This window comes from Physeter macrocephalus, unplaced genomic scaffold (assembly GCF_002837175.3).
Source record: "Physeter macrocephalus isolate SW-GA unplaced genomic scaffold, ASM283717v5 random_60, whole genome shotgun sequence".
Lineage (NCBI taxonomy): Eukaryota > Metazoa > Chordata > Mammalia > Artiodactyla > Physeteridae > Physeter > Physeter macrocephalus.
In genome coordinates this window covers 16,755-31,236 of record NW_021145343.1, presented here as the reverse complement: position 1 = coordinate 31,236, position 14,482 = coordinate 16,755, and the positions used below count along the sequence as shown (strand labels likewise).

General features: G+C 52.1%; 1 protein-coding gene across 1 annotated transcript in view; it reads right to left on the bottom strand.

Annotated features, from left to right (window-relative positions):
• LOC114484823 (kelch-like protein 29) overlaps window positions 1-12,116 on the bottom strand; it is a 114,675-nt gene extending 102,559 nt beyond the window's left edge. Inside the window, exon 1 of the mRNA XM_028483713.2 lies at window positions 12,044-12,116. The gene's annotated coding sequence lies outside the window, so the exon portion shown is untranslated. The remainder of the gene's footprint in view (window positions 1-12,043) is intronic.
• Window positions 12,117-14,482: the final 2,366 nt, after the last annotated feature.

Below are 14,482 nucleotides of genomic sequence, written 5' to 3'. Positions count from 1 at the left end.
CACAGGCTCCGGACGCGCAGGCTCAGCGGCCATGGCTCACGGGCCCAGCCGCTCCGCGGCCTGTGGGATCTTCCCGGACTGGGGCACGAACCCGTGTGCTCTGCATCGGCAGGCGGACTCTCAACCACTGCGCCACCAGGGAAGCCCTTACAGTCTCCTTTTAAGTCACCTTCAATCCTTTCTGAACTCAGTGAGGTGAAAACAAGCAGAACCGAAAGCTTCCTGCTTTTCTCTGGCTGGGCCCTGGGCAGCCAGCTCCCACCCCGGCAGGCCTCCCGGGAGAGAGGGTTGCAGACCCCCTTCCCTACCCATAGGTGCCAGGCCAGAGCCGTCGATTCTGGCGACCCCACAGTGGGGAATTGCAGCCAGTCTGCCAAGAGCCCTCCAAGGCCCGTGAGAGAGGCTCGGTCCGTTCACAGCACCTGCGTGCTGACACGGGACTGGGGCAAAGAGGGGACCGACAGGGTGGTCTGTCAGAGCATCACTGGACGGCGGCTGTGCCACCCTTGTCTGCCCTCCTTGGCCTGTGCGACTTGGCCCCGTGCTGAACAACATGCTGAGATCATCAGCCAAAGGCAGGCGATGCCCCAGGGTGATCTTCCCCCACTTCTGGATGCAAAGTTGTACAGGAAGGGGCCTGGGGATGTAGGTCAGTATGGGAGCCTGACCGGCAGGACAGGAGCAGTGTCTCCTCAGGGAAGCCTTCTCAAAGGAGATGGGAAGTTTCCAACTGTTTCAAGCTGTTCTGAAACGCAGCAAGGGACCACTTCTCCTGGCCTTTGTGTCCCCCAGTCCTGACCACCCCGCTGTGCACAGTAGGAGAGGTGAGAAGGCTACAAGGGGCCTCTCCCAGGGCTGGCTACCACAGTTATTGAGAAATGAGCACGCATGGGACCACTGTGGCTTCCCCCACTACACGGCTGACCCAGAGGTCTGTGCAACATTCCCGATGTGTGACATTTCCAGGGCCCAGCATCCAGCAGCTCCACCCTGTTCCTCACAGCTCCCAACTCAGGGTGGCTCTGGTTGCCTGACTGCAGGTCCTGGGGATGCTGGTTGTGGGGGTGCTGATGTGTCCTTGTGTGCCCTGACCCAGGAGAAGCCAAGAATGAGCAGTGGGAGAGATTTCACCTCTTTATCTTTGGGGTCCCTCCCTGACGGGGCCAGGGCAGGACTCTGAAGTAGCCCTGCAGATGTAGGGCGAGCCGCTGGCCTTGCTGGCAGGGCGACAGTATGGGCAGGAGAGGAACAGCTCCTGGCAGGGCTCACCCAATCCTAAAGACCAGCCCATACAGCCGGGTTCACACCATCTGGGCACAGAGCTCCTCCCCCAGGATGGGGAAGCGTGGCCCGAAGGCTGTGCTCCTGATAAGGAGAAGTGTACCAGGCCAGTGAGAAGATGGGAAGTTCAGATGAAGACATCCCCTCCTGCTCCCTGCCCCAGTGGCTTTGGTTTGGCCTCTAAACACCACTCACAAGTCTAATTATACCACTAACTAGTCAGCCAGGCAGTGAGGCTGGGGTCTGCAGTCTCTATGAAACACCTCCTGGGCCCCCCGCTTGGTGAGGGAGACCAGTGGGGGAACACAGGCTTCCAGGGCTCCTAGTTGAGCTGGGAGGGCACAGGTCACACGGACATCAAGGCCAGACAAGGGATGAGAGGTTAAAACTCACAGCAGGAGGGAGTGGGACAAGCGGGCTCAGAACCAGAGCTGACCTGAGTCCCAGACCGCTTGCGCTCTGACCCTGGGTAAGTTATTTAGCCTCTGGGAACCTCAGTTTACTTCTCTGTAAAGGGGGACAATAATAGTACCCATGTCCATCCATAGGGTTGTTGGCAGGATCCCAGGAGAAAGTACATGGAAACCGTTCAGCACGGCCCTTGGCCCTTGGTCAGCACTCAATACTCGTCCTTGTTATTCCAGAGACTAAACCCTGCTGAGCCAGGGGACGGGGTGGGGAGGGACGGCTTCAGAAAGGCCAGGCCTGAGTCCGGCTCATCAGCAGGACACCGGAGGCGGGGAGGGAGCTGCGTCACCACGGCTGCACGTGCCCCTGCCAAGCCTCGTTCTAAATGGGTTATTGTTTATTGGCAGCTTATCCCATCTCTGGGGTTATGAATTATTTACCAGATGATGACCTCATAACTGTTCACGACAGATGCCCCAAGGACAAGCTGACGTACCTTCTGAAGCCACAGTGCTAACTGTGGGGTCCCCGAAGCCCCCATGTGGCCACATCCAGAGTGTCACTCCTAGGGACATTACCTGACTGGCCCCTGGGGATCAATCATGAATCCAACCCCCTCATGACACAGACAAAGAAACTGAGATCCAGAGAGGAGCAGGGACATGCTTCCCGGTCCCAAAGCCGGCCAGCGGCAGCCCTTGATGGGGCAGGACCCAGTGCCCTGAGGGTCATTTGTCCGCTGTTCGGGTTTAGGCTGCTGGGGCAGCTGTGGGCTGAGCAGTTCAAGTCCTCTGTGATGGGTGCTGGGAGATCCCCCACCAGAAGCGAGGAGGAGGGGCCCCAGGACCCTCTGCCCTTGTCCGTGGAGAATCAGTTTGCAGCCCAGTGGCTGTTTGGGATCCCTGTGGTCTGAGGAGGGCCACCTCCCTGGGAGCAGAGGTCCCCTGCTGACTGGATGTATTCAGCAAGCAAAGGCCACAGGGTGACCGGCGTGGGGGCGGAGGTAGGGGGTGGGCATTTGGTCCTGAAGAAAGTATGAATTAAGTCCATGAGTCGGCTGGGGTCCCAGCCCTTAGGATAATAACAGCAAACCCTTGTATTAAGCTATGTTTCATGCACTGTTCTAGGTGTTGTATCATATGAACTATTTAATCCTTTCAGCCACCCCATGAGGTAGATATATTTATAATCTCTATTTTGCAGGTGAAGAAACTGAGGCACGAGGAGGTTCAATAACGTGTCGGAAGTCACACAGCTGGTGTGGGCGGGGTGGGATTAGGACCCAGGCAGTCTTGTTCCATCGTCTGTGCCCTTGACCACTACACTACGCTGCTTACTACAAATGCTCCCCAAATGAACGAATGAATGAATGCTGTGAGGTCCCTTTGAACATGGGACCTCTTTTCCAAAAGTGTTTTAAATGTTAAATGGAGCATACTGAGACCCTGGGTTCCAGCAGGGTCTGGGAGCCTGTCTTCCTCTTGGACTGGGGACTGCGCTTGGAACAGCAGAAAGGAGGGCTCTGGCCTGGGGTGCTGGTGCCCCAGGGGCAGTGGCCTTGGAAGGGCTGGGTCAGTGCATTGCCCTCACTGCCCTGAGGTGGGCAGCTGTGAGCTGCTCTCATGGGCGTGGCAGGAGCCTGAGTACACGCAGGTGAGACAGGTTAAATGAGATGCTTCTGAGTGAGGCACATATGCCACTCACTCATTCCGTAACTGTGCCAGAGCCTTCTTTGTGTCAGGCTGTGGGGAGGGACCCAGTGACCAAGACACTGTCCCTGCCCTCAGGGGACTGCCAGCTGTCTCCCAAGGCAGACAAGACAACAGCCAGGCGCCAGGTGAGAGGGTTCGGGGACAGAAGGGAAGCAGAGGGGCCGAGGGGCCCAGGAGCACGGCCAGAGGCCGTGTGAGTTGACCTCCTATGATCGGTTCCTTTACGGTGTTATATGTGCTCAGCTCTGAGCTCACAGTGGTCCGGGGATGAGCCTTGAGCACACTGGACAGTGAAAGAACTGCACTTGACCCCAAAAGAACCAAATGGGTGCCAGGGAGAGTAATAGCAACAGGAAATCAGAGGAGAAGAGAGAAAATTCCCAGCGTGGGTGGCCTGGGAGCACTTTGCCAGGAGATGGGTAGGGATGGAGAGGCACTCCTGGGAGATGTAGGCTTAGCAGGACAGGTGCTCAGAGGCTCGATGGACACAAGCAGGGTCAGTTAGGAGCACAGGGTCTGTCTGGAGGGGAGCAGAGGCCGTGTGTGAGTGCGTGGGGCATGCCTGGGGGCCGGGGTGGAGGTCAGGGGAGGTGAGTTTGGCTAGCTGGCATGGGGTCAGATTTACTTTATCCGATTCACAGAGCCAGTAGTGCAGCTCTGTGCTCACCCGTGCAAGATGCAGAGCACTCTGACTGCATTTTAGAAAGCCCTGAACTGGTGCTAAATAAGTAATCGCACTGTTTATTCTGGGTTGGAGAAGCAGGATGCCTCTTGTACGTGCTAATGGGAGGGCGAGGCTCTCTGGCTGGCTGCTGGGGGCTGCCTTGTGCACATCCGTGAGCATGGCACTGATCTGAGAAGGGACCCCGGATAGAGCCTCTCCGTGTCCCGACTTTCATTTCCCACTTTCGGCACCTGCCTGTGTACCTGGAGGAGGGGGGATAGGTTAATTGTTACCTCCTGTGCTGTTACTAGGTTACTTTGTAAAAGCAGAAATATGCTTTTAATGATTTTTTGTTGTTGTTGCTACCTCACAAACCAGATGCTTTTATCTAAATGAGTTGCTACAAATCAAAAGAAGGGCCCGTGAGGGTTGCTAGGCTGCATCTGTCTTACACAGGGAAGCTCTAGCTCTGTGAATGAGAATTAAGTCTCCCCCATCCTTTTAGCATCCAGCTCCCTTACAAGTAAGAGTGAAAACATGCACTGGCAGCTGTAATGAATGTGCCTCCGAGTGGCCTGGATGAGAGGATGCAGTGAGTGAGTGGTCTCCAGCCTGCAATGGTAATTCCATTCGCTGTTCAACTTGGTGTAGGTGGGTGATGCCTGGGCCTGGCTGACTGTGGGTGGGAGGAAGGAAGGAAGATGTGATTCTTCCAGTTTTTTTCCTGGGTGGGGGTGGGACTACACTGAGGCCCAGAGGATGGTTATTCAATGCTGGGCTTGACACATAGTAGGTGCTCAACTAATGTTTGTGGAAGACAGGCAGGCGCAGACTGACACTCGCTCAGAGGTCTTAGGCTTCAATCTAAGGAGTAGCAGTTGATGTGGAGGCAGGATTAGGAACCAGGAGACAAGGACTCTAGTTCCCACTCTGCTTTGATTGGCTGTGTGACCTTGGGCAAGACACTGGCCCTCTCTGGGCCTCAGCTTGTTTTGCTCAGTATAATCAATGGCAACAATAATCCCTCTCTATCTACCTCCTAGGGTCTCCCTTATGACCAAGTAGATGAAGTTATGTGAAAACACTTTGCAAACTGAAAGCACCGGGTCATGGGAAGAGGTAAAGTAAGTCCTACGGTCTTAGTCTTGGACGTTCTAACAAAGTGAGGTTGGGGCAGTGGCTGCCCTGAGCACGAGGCTGCCGAAGAGTCTCTGGGGCTCGGGGAGTGCACGGGGAGCTTGGCTGTGAGAGTGCTCTCTGGCCAGTGCTCTGTGACCCTTCAGCTCTGTTTCCATTATCTGAGAGGGTGGCTTCTGGAGGCTTAGCATGGCACTCAATGCCCATCACAGCCGAGACCCAATTACCTTTCCAGCCACATCTCCCAACTCTTAGGTCTCCCTTAGCACTTATGCTCTGGGCTCTCCTGTCCCTTTATACCTTCAGGCCTTCGCACAAGCTGTTTCTATTGCCTGAAACACTGCCTATGTGTGCGTGTGCACTGACACACACACACACACACACACACACATTTCCAGCTTGAAGTTACCTCTTCTTGGAAGCTTGTGGTTTTGATTAAACTAGTTTAGTGGCTGAATACTCTCATGGCCTCAAATGTGTGCTCTGGGTCAGGGATTTTGTCTCATATGGTCACTGCTGTACCCCCAGTGCCCGGAATACAGCCTGGCATAGTGCAGGTGCTTAAAAAATATTTGTTGACTGAATGAGTTCTTCCATAGCACATTGTATAAATTCCTATTGTTGCATTTATCACATCTTATTGTCAGAATGTATTTACTTCTTGGTCTCCCCACTGGACTGCCAGCTCCTTGAGGACAGGCTCTTGTCTGACCTCTCTGGATCCTGGACCTAGAACAATATACAGTGTGGTTGCCAGTAAGTGCTTGAGTGAATGAATGAATGAATGAATGAGTTTTACCGTGTGCTGGGTATTCTTCTTATAGCCCCAATGCTTCTGGCTCTATCTGTCATGTTGCAAGAGAGAGAGAGAATTTATGATTAGCAGACAAAAGCTTAAAAGTTCTGAGTGACCTGTGAATATATGAAACTATCAATAAGAGCCAGAAGCTCACAAATTCAGGAGCCTCCTTACACAGCCACTGGACAAATGCGTGCATGGTGCCCTCCCAGAGCAGGACTCGGGCAGGGCCACTACCAGCCTATTCAGCATTTTTGTGTAAGTTAGAAAGAGGTGCCCCTCCCCTTGAGCCCTCACAGGCACAGCAAAGCTTGCAGAGCACAGGCTGGGTGTCAACTCCCACGCCCCCCACCCCGGGCCAGGTGCCCTCCTGTAGGGCACAAACCCACAACTGTTCCCATCAGCCCTGGTCTCTGGGGCAGGTGCAAAGTAAGGAAGGAGACAGGTCACTTGGAAATCAAACTTGCCCACAAAAATAAACTCTGAGGTTTGCAGATAAGCTATTTCTAGCCCAGGTGCCAAACAAGGTTTTGCAGCTAGACTGGACTGCTGTGTGCGCCCCGCCCCCATTAGCTAAGGGGAAGTGCCCTCCCTGTGCATATGCTGCTTCCAACAACTCAACTCCAGAAAAGGGGGATCCACCCCTGGGGCATTGCCTACCTTTGGCTGATGATCTCAGCATGTTGTTCAGCACGGGGCCGAGTCTCACAGGCCAAGGAGGGCAGACAAGGGTGGCACAGCCGCCGTCCAGTGATGCTCTGACGGACCACCCTGTCGGTCCCCTCTTTGCCCCAGTCCCGTGTCAGCACGCAGGTGCTGTGAACGGACCGAGCCTCTCTCACGGGCCTTGGAGGGCTCTTGGCAGACTGGCTGCAATTCCCCACTGTGGGGTCGCCAGAATCGACGGCTCTGGCCTGGCACCTATGGGTAGGGAAGGGGGTCTGCAACCCTCTCTCCCGGGAGGCCTGCCGGGGTGGGAGCTGGCTGCCCAGGGCCCAGCCAGAGAAAAGCAGGAAGCTTTCGGTTCTGCTTGTTTTCACCTCACTGAGTTCAGAAAGGATTGAAGGTGACTTAAAAGGAGACTGTAAGACAATGCAAATCAAAAGCAGGAGGGAGACAAACAAGTGTTGCAGGGCATGCTGTCTCCATGAAACCACCCCTAGGAAGTCTCAAACGTTTGTCACAGGTGGGTCACAGATTTGCCTGCAGGCTTGGCCGTGCCTCTGACCTTGGCCTCCTACTGGGAATTACCTGGGGAGTGTCACAGAAATACTAATGCCTGGGTCTCAGCCGAAGAGATTTTGATCTAACTGATCTGGTGTGTAGCCTGGATATCAGAATTTTAAAAATTTCCCTAGGTGATCTTAATATTCAGCCAGGGTTGAGAGCCACTGTTTAGACTTAGAAGAGGCAAACAAGGAGCTGATCTGTTATGACATGATCCAATATGAGATACTGTGATGATGGCTTAGGAGAAGATGCCTATGCTGAAATCAGAGGCACTGATTTCAGGTCCCAGCAAAGGAGTCACAGTGACAGGATGGACATTAACTACCACAAAATCCTAAATGTGAGCATATCTACATGCTCCATAGGAAAATAAGATCTTCTAACAGCCTGTAGGGTTCATGTAAAATCATTTCCGGGTGGGGTGAGATGAACAGGGTTGACAGAGCGCCATAGCCATGGTACCCAGCTTTCAGAAGCCTTGACCCAGGAGGTAGATTTTTAGAATAGCTGAAAGAGTAGATAAATTACATATCATACAGCAATTTTGTTTTGCCAAATCTCCATAACCTCCATCCCAAATCCTCAGGGCTTAGAATCCAGGAATTTGGTAACACCTTTGAGTTGAGAGTATTGGTTAAAGCTTTAAGATACACAGATGCCCATCCTCACGAGAACAATGAAATTAGAAGGTCTGGGGTAAGAACCCAGGCATCTGTATTTTTAAAAATCTCTCCAGGTGACTGCAATGTTCACTGAGGCCTGAGCACTGCTGGCCCAGGTAATGTCATTTTACCTGTGAACCTGTCTACCTTCTCCTGGGAGCTAGGAAGGTCAGTGGGGGGTGGTGGTTATTCTACATTTAAAGCAGAGGAGATGGAGGCTCAGAAAGCTGTATGGGGCTTGCCTGGCATTAGTGGTGGATTTGGGATGAGAGCCCAGTGGCCTGTCTCTCAGTCCAGTGTCCCTTCTACCTCACTGCCTGTGAGGTCATCTGTCCTGCAGTCCTGTGATCTCTGAACTGAATGAGATCATCTGATCTCATGATGGGGAGATAAAAGAATGGCCCCTGTCCTCCAGAAGCTCATGGTCCAGGAAAGAGGATGAGAGGCTCAAGACAAAGGAGACAGAGGTTCACAGCCTAGGGAGAGGCGAGGGTTGAGCCATCCCTAGAGGCTCAGAGCAATGAGGTGGCTTCTTTTGGCCAGGTCAAATCTGAGATGCAATCAGACCGGTGGGTAATAGATTCTCAGAACTATGGAGAAGTGGTCAGGACCTTAGGACAGAGGGGCTTCCTGAGAATGAAGCCCTGGGGACAGCTGAAGCAGAGGGAGTAGAGGGGCTGCTGAGAGGCAGTAAAGCTGAGGGAACCCCGGTAGCACAAACACCTTCATGGCAGAAGGAGGAAGAGGGGCTCGAGTGGCCAGAAAGACAGAGAGATGCAGCCCACCCAAGCCGAGGGTGGGAGGCTCCATGTCTACGTGAAACTAGTAGGGAGGTCTTTTGCTGATCCTGAGGAGGACAGGGTTGGCTGGAGGTCTTGAGGACAACGGGGAAGGCAGGGAACAGTTGCAAGGACCGGAAAGGGAATGGACCAGTGATGCATGAAGGATGCCTGGGCAGCACTGAGGGTTTGGCTAAGGCTCTGCTAAAGGATCTGTGCCCAAGCCCCTTGGCGTGGTTACATGGCCCCCTCAGGCATCTGAGGGCCCAGAGGCCCAGGGGAGGTAGGGGTTGCAGAAGTTTCCAGGGGGGGCCAGGACAGGCAGCAAGAACAAAGGACAAGTGGGTGACGGCTTGGATGTGCTGGCGAAAGCAGCGCTAAAATGCCAGCCCACAGGTCCATCCTCAGGGTGGAAGCCAAAGGGGGATCAGAAAGAGAAGGAGGGAGGAGGGGCCGGGCGTCCAAATAAGCAAGGCTGTGAAGAGCGAGGGAGTGCAGAAAGGCACAGGATGTGTGTGGTCAGCAAGGGCACCTTTGGGGTGGCTTTGCCGGGTGAAGCTGCTGTGAGTGCAAAAGTCCAGGGCACAGCACAAGGTGTCCTCTAATGGCACAGCTCCAGGTCCCATTAGTTCTGGAGACATTTGTAACGTCCTCCCAGGATGCAGGGCACCCAGGGGGACTAGGGGCCTGGATAGGCAGCACTGAGGGAGTCCCAGGATGAAGGCTGGGGAGGCCGCACAGGGGCATCCCCCGCACCGATGGGGATCGACGCTGGCCCTCCATCACCTCTGAGCCTAGGCGTCTGTTAATGCCATTCTCGGCTCAGTCTTCAGTTCTGCACGAACCAGGGCCTCAGCTTTACCCCTTACCTCTTCAGCCCCACCCTGGCCACGGTCGCACACTGCAGTGCTGGCATCAGATTCCCCTCCTGCTGGCTGGTCCTGGTACCATGCTCTTGGTTACACAGAGGCTGCTCATCAAGCCACGGACAAGCAGAGAGCAGCCCTCCTAGCTCTGCATCTGAGCAGATCCCGCTTTGTAGCAGGATTCATGGAGCCCAGTGACCTGGCCCGATTTCCACAGGAAGGTGATAGTTCTTCCACTGGTTACCAGGGGCCAAAGCAGGCCGTGGAAGCTTCCTATCTTCTTGGGAATCTGTGGGAGTCCTGCACGTGAGGGAAACATATAAGCCAGCTCCAGGCCGTATGCTATGGTGGTGCTCCCAGGAGAGGCTGTGGGTGTGTGTGCGGTGAGTATTTACTGAACGTCTCGGCAGGCGCTGGGTGGGGTGGTGGAAGAGGGCACAGAGGGAATCAATGATTATCCTCCAGGGACTGGCCAGGAGGCAGGGAAGACGGCCATGAGTTCACAGCGAGAAGACCAGTCTGGTGGGCACAGAGATTAAAGGCCCACAAGGGGTGTATCCTATGAGATATGCCCGGTGAGATAACCTTCAAGTCCCTCCCGATCCTAAAATACATGCTTCTCAAAGGTTGGGTTGAACAAGAGCCATGTGTCACCCTGCATCAGAGGCAGGGAATAGAAGACCCCAAAATAAAGGCCATTCAACCCATTGCCCTGGGTCTCTCTTCCCCCTTCACCTCAGCCACACTCACACTCACACTCTAAAACTTGAAGGCGTATTCTTGGAAAGCTGACTTCTGTGAAGAGCATCTCCTGAATCTCTTCTCAGACACTTAACTCCACCTCTGCCCCCTCCAAGAGCTGAGAATGCCACGGTCACCAAATCCAAGCTTAACTGTCTAGTTTTCCAACTCCCCTCCTCTGGCCCGACAGTCACAGAAGCAAAGCATTCCCTAGTGTCCAGGATGAGTAGCCGGACAGCTGGCCAGCCAGTCAGTGATGTCCTTAGGAGTGTGCCAACAGCCTAACAACTCTCAAGGTCAGGAGCCCATCTGTCCCCACTGGCCGCCCCTACCGGACTGCTGGGTGGCAGCAGGCTGGATGCACGTGGATGTTTCTTCTATTTCGGTAGCTGATTCAGGCCCAGCCTGGAGCCTCCTCCTGCTTCCTGCTCACAGCCATGTCTGCCTGCAACTGAGGATCCCTTCTCTTTGTGCCAGGGCTCTGGGAGTGCAGTGCATCCCCAGCTCCACTGTCTCTGAGTCCAAAGAGAAAGCTCTCTGACCAGCAGACAATCAGGACATGGCAGGAACCTTGTTGGTCAGCTGCTGAGACCCCTGCTGTGGAAGGAAGCTGCAGTCCAGGCTACAGGCTGGCCCCAGGCAGAGCCCCTGAGGCTCCTGTTCAGAGGGCACCAGGGCATGGTCCTGCTGAGAACGCAGCATCTGAGCTCGCCCAGCACCAGCCCTAGGAGTGATGCAAAGGTGGCTTTGGCCCCTGGACTTCTAAAGGCTCAAGTGCCATCAAGACATGCTAGCCTAGGCCAGCTCAGCTTCCAGTGTCCTGAATCCCGGCGCATACACCTCCAACTCCCACCTTCATTCCAGGCCCAGCTCGCTGATTTGTTGCATCAGACTCTGCCCTCACGAGGTTAGGCCATGTTCCCCCCACCTCTCCTGGCTGCCTGGTCTTCCTGATCTAGGTTGGAGTTTCCTGAATCAAAATTTTAAGGCTGACCTCTATAAATTGAATCCAAGGAAATAATCAAATGACTATGCAAAGACATATATGCAAAAATGTTTGTTATAGTATGGTTTGTAAGAGCGAAATATTAAAAATACACTAGATCTCCATTATTAAGGCACTGGTTAAGTAAACTGTGTGGCTTACTATAACCATACAATATGAAGCCTTTAAAAATTCTATAGAATTGTATTTACTGATATAAAAAGGTACCTGCAACATATTGTGAAGTCAAAATAATGGATTACCAAGTAGTACATACAGTGTGACCTCATCTGTGTTGTGCACGTGTGTGTGTGTACACTTTATGTATATGCTTAGGAAAATAGCCTGGAAAAGGACACTAAAATGGTTATTTCTCGGGATTACAATTATAAGTAATTTATATAATTTTAGGTGCTATCTTTTAAAATATTTTTACATTGAACAAATAATATATTATTATTTGTTTTAATATTAATAATATCAATAATATTTTAATGATATTTAATAATACTATTTTCATAACAAGAAAAGTTAAATTACAAAAGAAGAATTGCAGTTTTTAAGGCGCTAAGTAGTCACCTAGCTGCTGGCCACCCCCAGATCCAACCTCCTGGAGGACCAGAGCCGCAAGTGAGTGAATAAGAGTGACAGCCATGCTCGTGTGTTGATTCCAGAAGGGTGGGGCCCAGGTGTCTTAGCTTGGCTCTGGTTACCAGTTAATCCCATGTCTATGGTAAAAATCTCACAGACCAAAGGGTGAGAGAACCAGCTACATTTACCTTACTTCCCCGAGGAAATCAGTGGTAGAGAAGATGACTTTCTGATTTCCAGGTGAGCTGACCTACCTTGCACCGTCCGTCTCTGGCAAGCTCAGGATTCGTCCCCAGGATGCAAAATCCTCGGTGGCCACCAACACTTAGCACAGCGTGAGCATCACCAGGAGGCCAGGCCGTCTAAAAAGAGACAGAAGAGTGGGGGTGGGGTGGGGAAAAGGTATCATCTTTTGCAAAAAGATCTCTTTGGAATTCCAGCATCTTAGATGGTCCCCAACTTAAGTGGGAGCTTGTCCCTATCTTGGATTTCCCGGTGTGGATGATCTCACACAGGCCATGCCCAGACTCTGCCCCGGCACACCAAGATAAGGGGATCTGAGTGGGCAGCAGAGAACCCCAAGGGGCAGACACTAGATCTCACCCCTCCATCCCCCAAGCACAGAAAGCCCTAATCCCCATGGTAGACCTATTAACACTCAATAAGAGAGAGAATATAATGGCATTCCTTTCCATCTAATCCAAACCAAGAAATTCCAGAGATGGGGAAAAATAAGAATGTAAGTCTTCTTTAATGCTGAAAAGAGCACAGGACACAAACTCTAGAACTACAAAAGCACATCATTACTTTTAGACAATGGACAAGAAGACCTTGAGGAGGCAAAGGATGGGTTCCCTCGAGAGAAGGTTTTTAAAAAAATATATGGATTTACTACCTCGTAGAGAGAGGCTATCGAATATGGGGAGGCAGGGCTATCCCTAGTTCCCTCTTTCAAATATAATATATGTGAAAGCCATCTTCACGACAGGAAATGGCATCCTCCACTGCAAAAAACGCATGACTGTCATTACCTGGGGATCGCTATCTTTTTCTAAACTGAATATATCATTACCGATTGATTTTCCCTTTTCCTCTTAGCACTCCAGAATCCCGGATAGCAGGGAGAAAGCTTTAATATGATATGAAGGATGTGGACAGGTAAATAAGTTATTGTAAACTAATTCCGTCTTACGACGAGCTTCTCTCCGACGATGCAACGGGTCTTTCTTGGAGCCTCTCAGCTCAAGCTTTTTCAGCTGCTGCTGACAGACACACGTGGGCCATATCAAATAGCCATTTTAAAGCTGAAGGTGGCAAAAATATTATTTTTCCCACGGATAGCCTGTTCCCTTTACGATTAAGAAATAACCTCAGTGGGGAAGCAAAGTAAGCCAAGGTCACCATTTAATTTTGATACAGAACCAAAGTCATGAGTACATTTCCTCTACCAAGCAGACAGTTAAATCAATCTCTTTGGCCACAAAATATTGACAATACTGGTGATAATAAACGATTGATGTATTTCTGGGAAAGAGCCTCAGCAGATATGTGTCGGTGAAGAGAGAGGTCTAGGGGACAATGGTAAGTCCGTTTTTAGATTCTTGAGGATCTCATTCATGTAATTACCCATTCATTCATTCACTCATTCCATACGTATTAAGGGCATCCCCCTTATGTGTCAGGCAGTGTCTAGGCACTGAGAATACAAGTGAACAAAACAGGAAAAAAAATTCCTGCCCTCACAGAGCTCATCTTCTAGTGGATGGAAACACAGAACAAACAATAACCTTAAGAAATAAGTACAAATTGCACAGCATATTAGAAGGTTGTCAGGACTATTTATCAGAGAAGAAGTAGAGCAGAAGATGACTGTGGGAGATTGTGGTGCAGTTTAGAGAGGGTGGTCGGGGTAATAAGCCTCACGAGAGGATGGCATTCGAGCACGCTGGAAGATGCTACGGGCCTGGGCCGTGCAGGTGTCCGGGGAGAGCATTCAGAGCAGAGGGAAGAGCCCGCGCAAATGCCCCGGGGGGACCGTGACTGTTGTCTTCCTGGATCTGCAGCTGTGGCTGGACATGGGAGACTATAGGACATTAAGCTGGAGAGGTGAGAATTCAGTTAGCGTGGGGCCTTGCAGGCCACTGTAAAGGCTACTAACTAACTGAGAGCCCAAGACCCTGGCCAGCAAGCCTTAGAAAGAGGTCTCCCTCTCTTGAGACAAACCTCTTGGTTGCCAATGTCAGGTTAATCCACTTCCCTTTTCTGCAACCCAGATGGCTCGACTCTCCGGGTTGTGCCAGACGAACACAGCACAGTCCAGACAGGAGGGGGGGTGGGTGGTGCAGGGGGGCGAGCCACCAGTGCTGTCTAAACTGTTCTGATGACAATGGCCTCGTCCTTCCTCCTTTGTGGTCCCCACAGGCCACTTCTAGAGGAGATAACCGAAACAAAGTTCCGAGCAAAAATAAACCACATGCAAAGCTGAGTTCTCTGGGACTGTTCCCTAATGTGCTTATGAAAAGATCCTAACGTGAGCTGACGTGTGAGACATCACAGGCTGTGCTGGGTATCTTCTGTTCGCTCCTCCAGGTCGGCTTTCCATCCGGTTCTGTGTCCTGGGAGGCTCA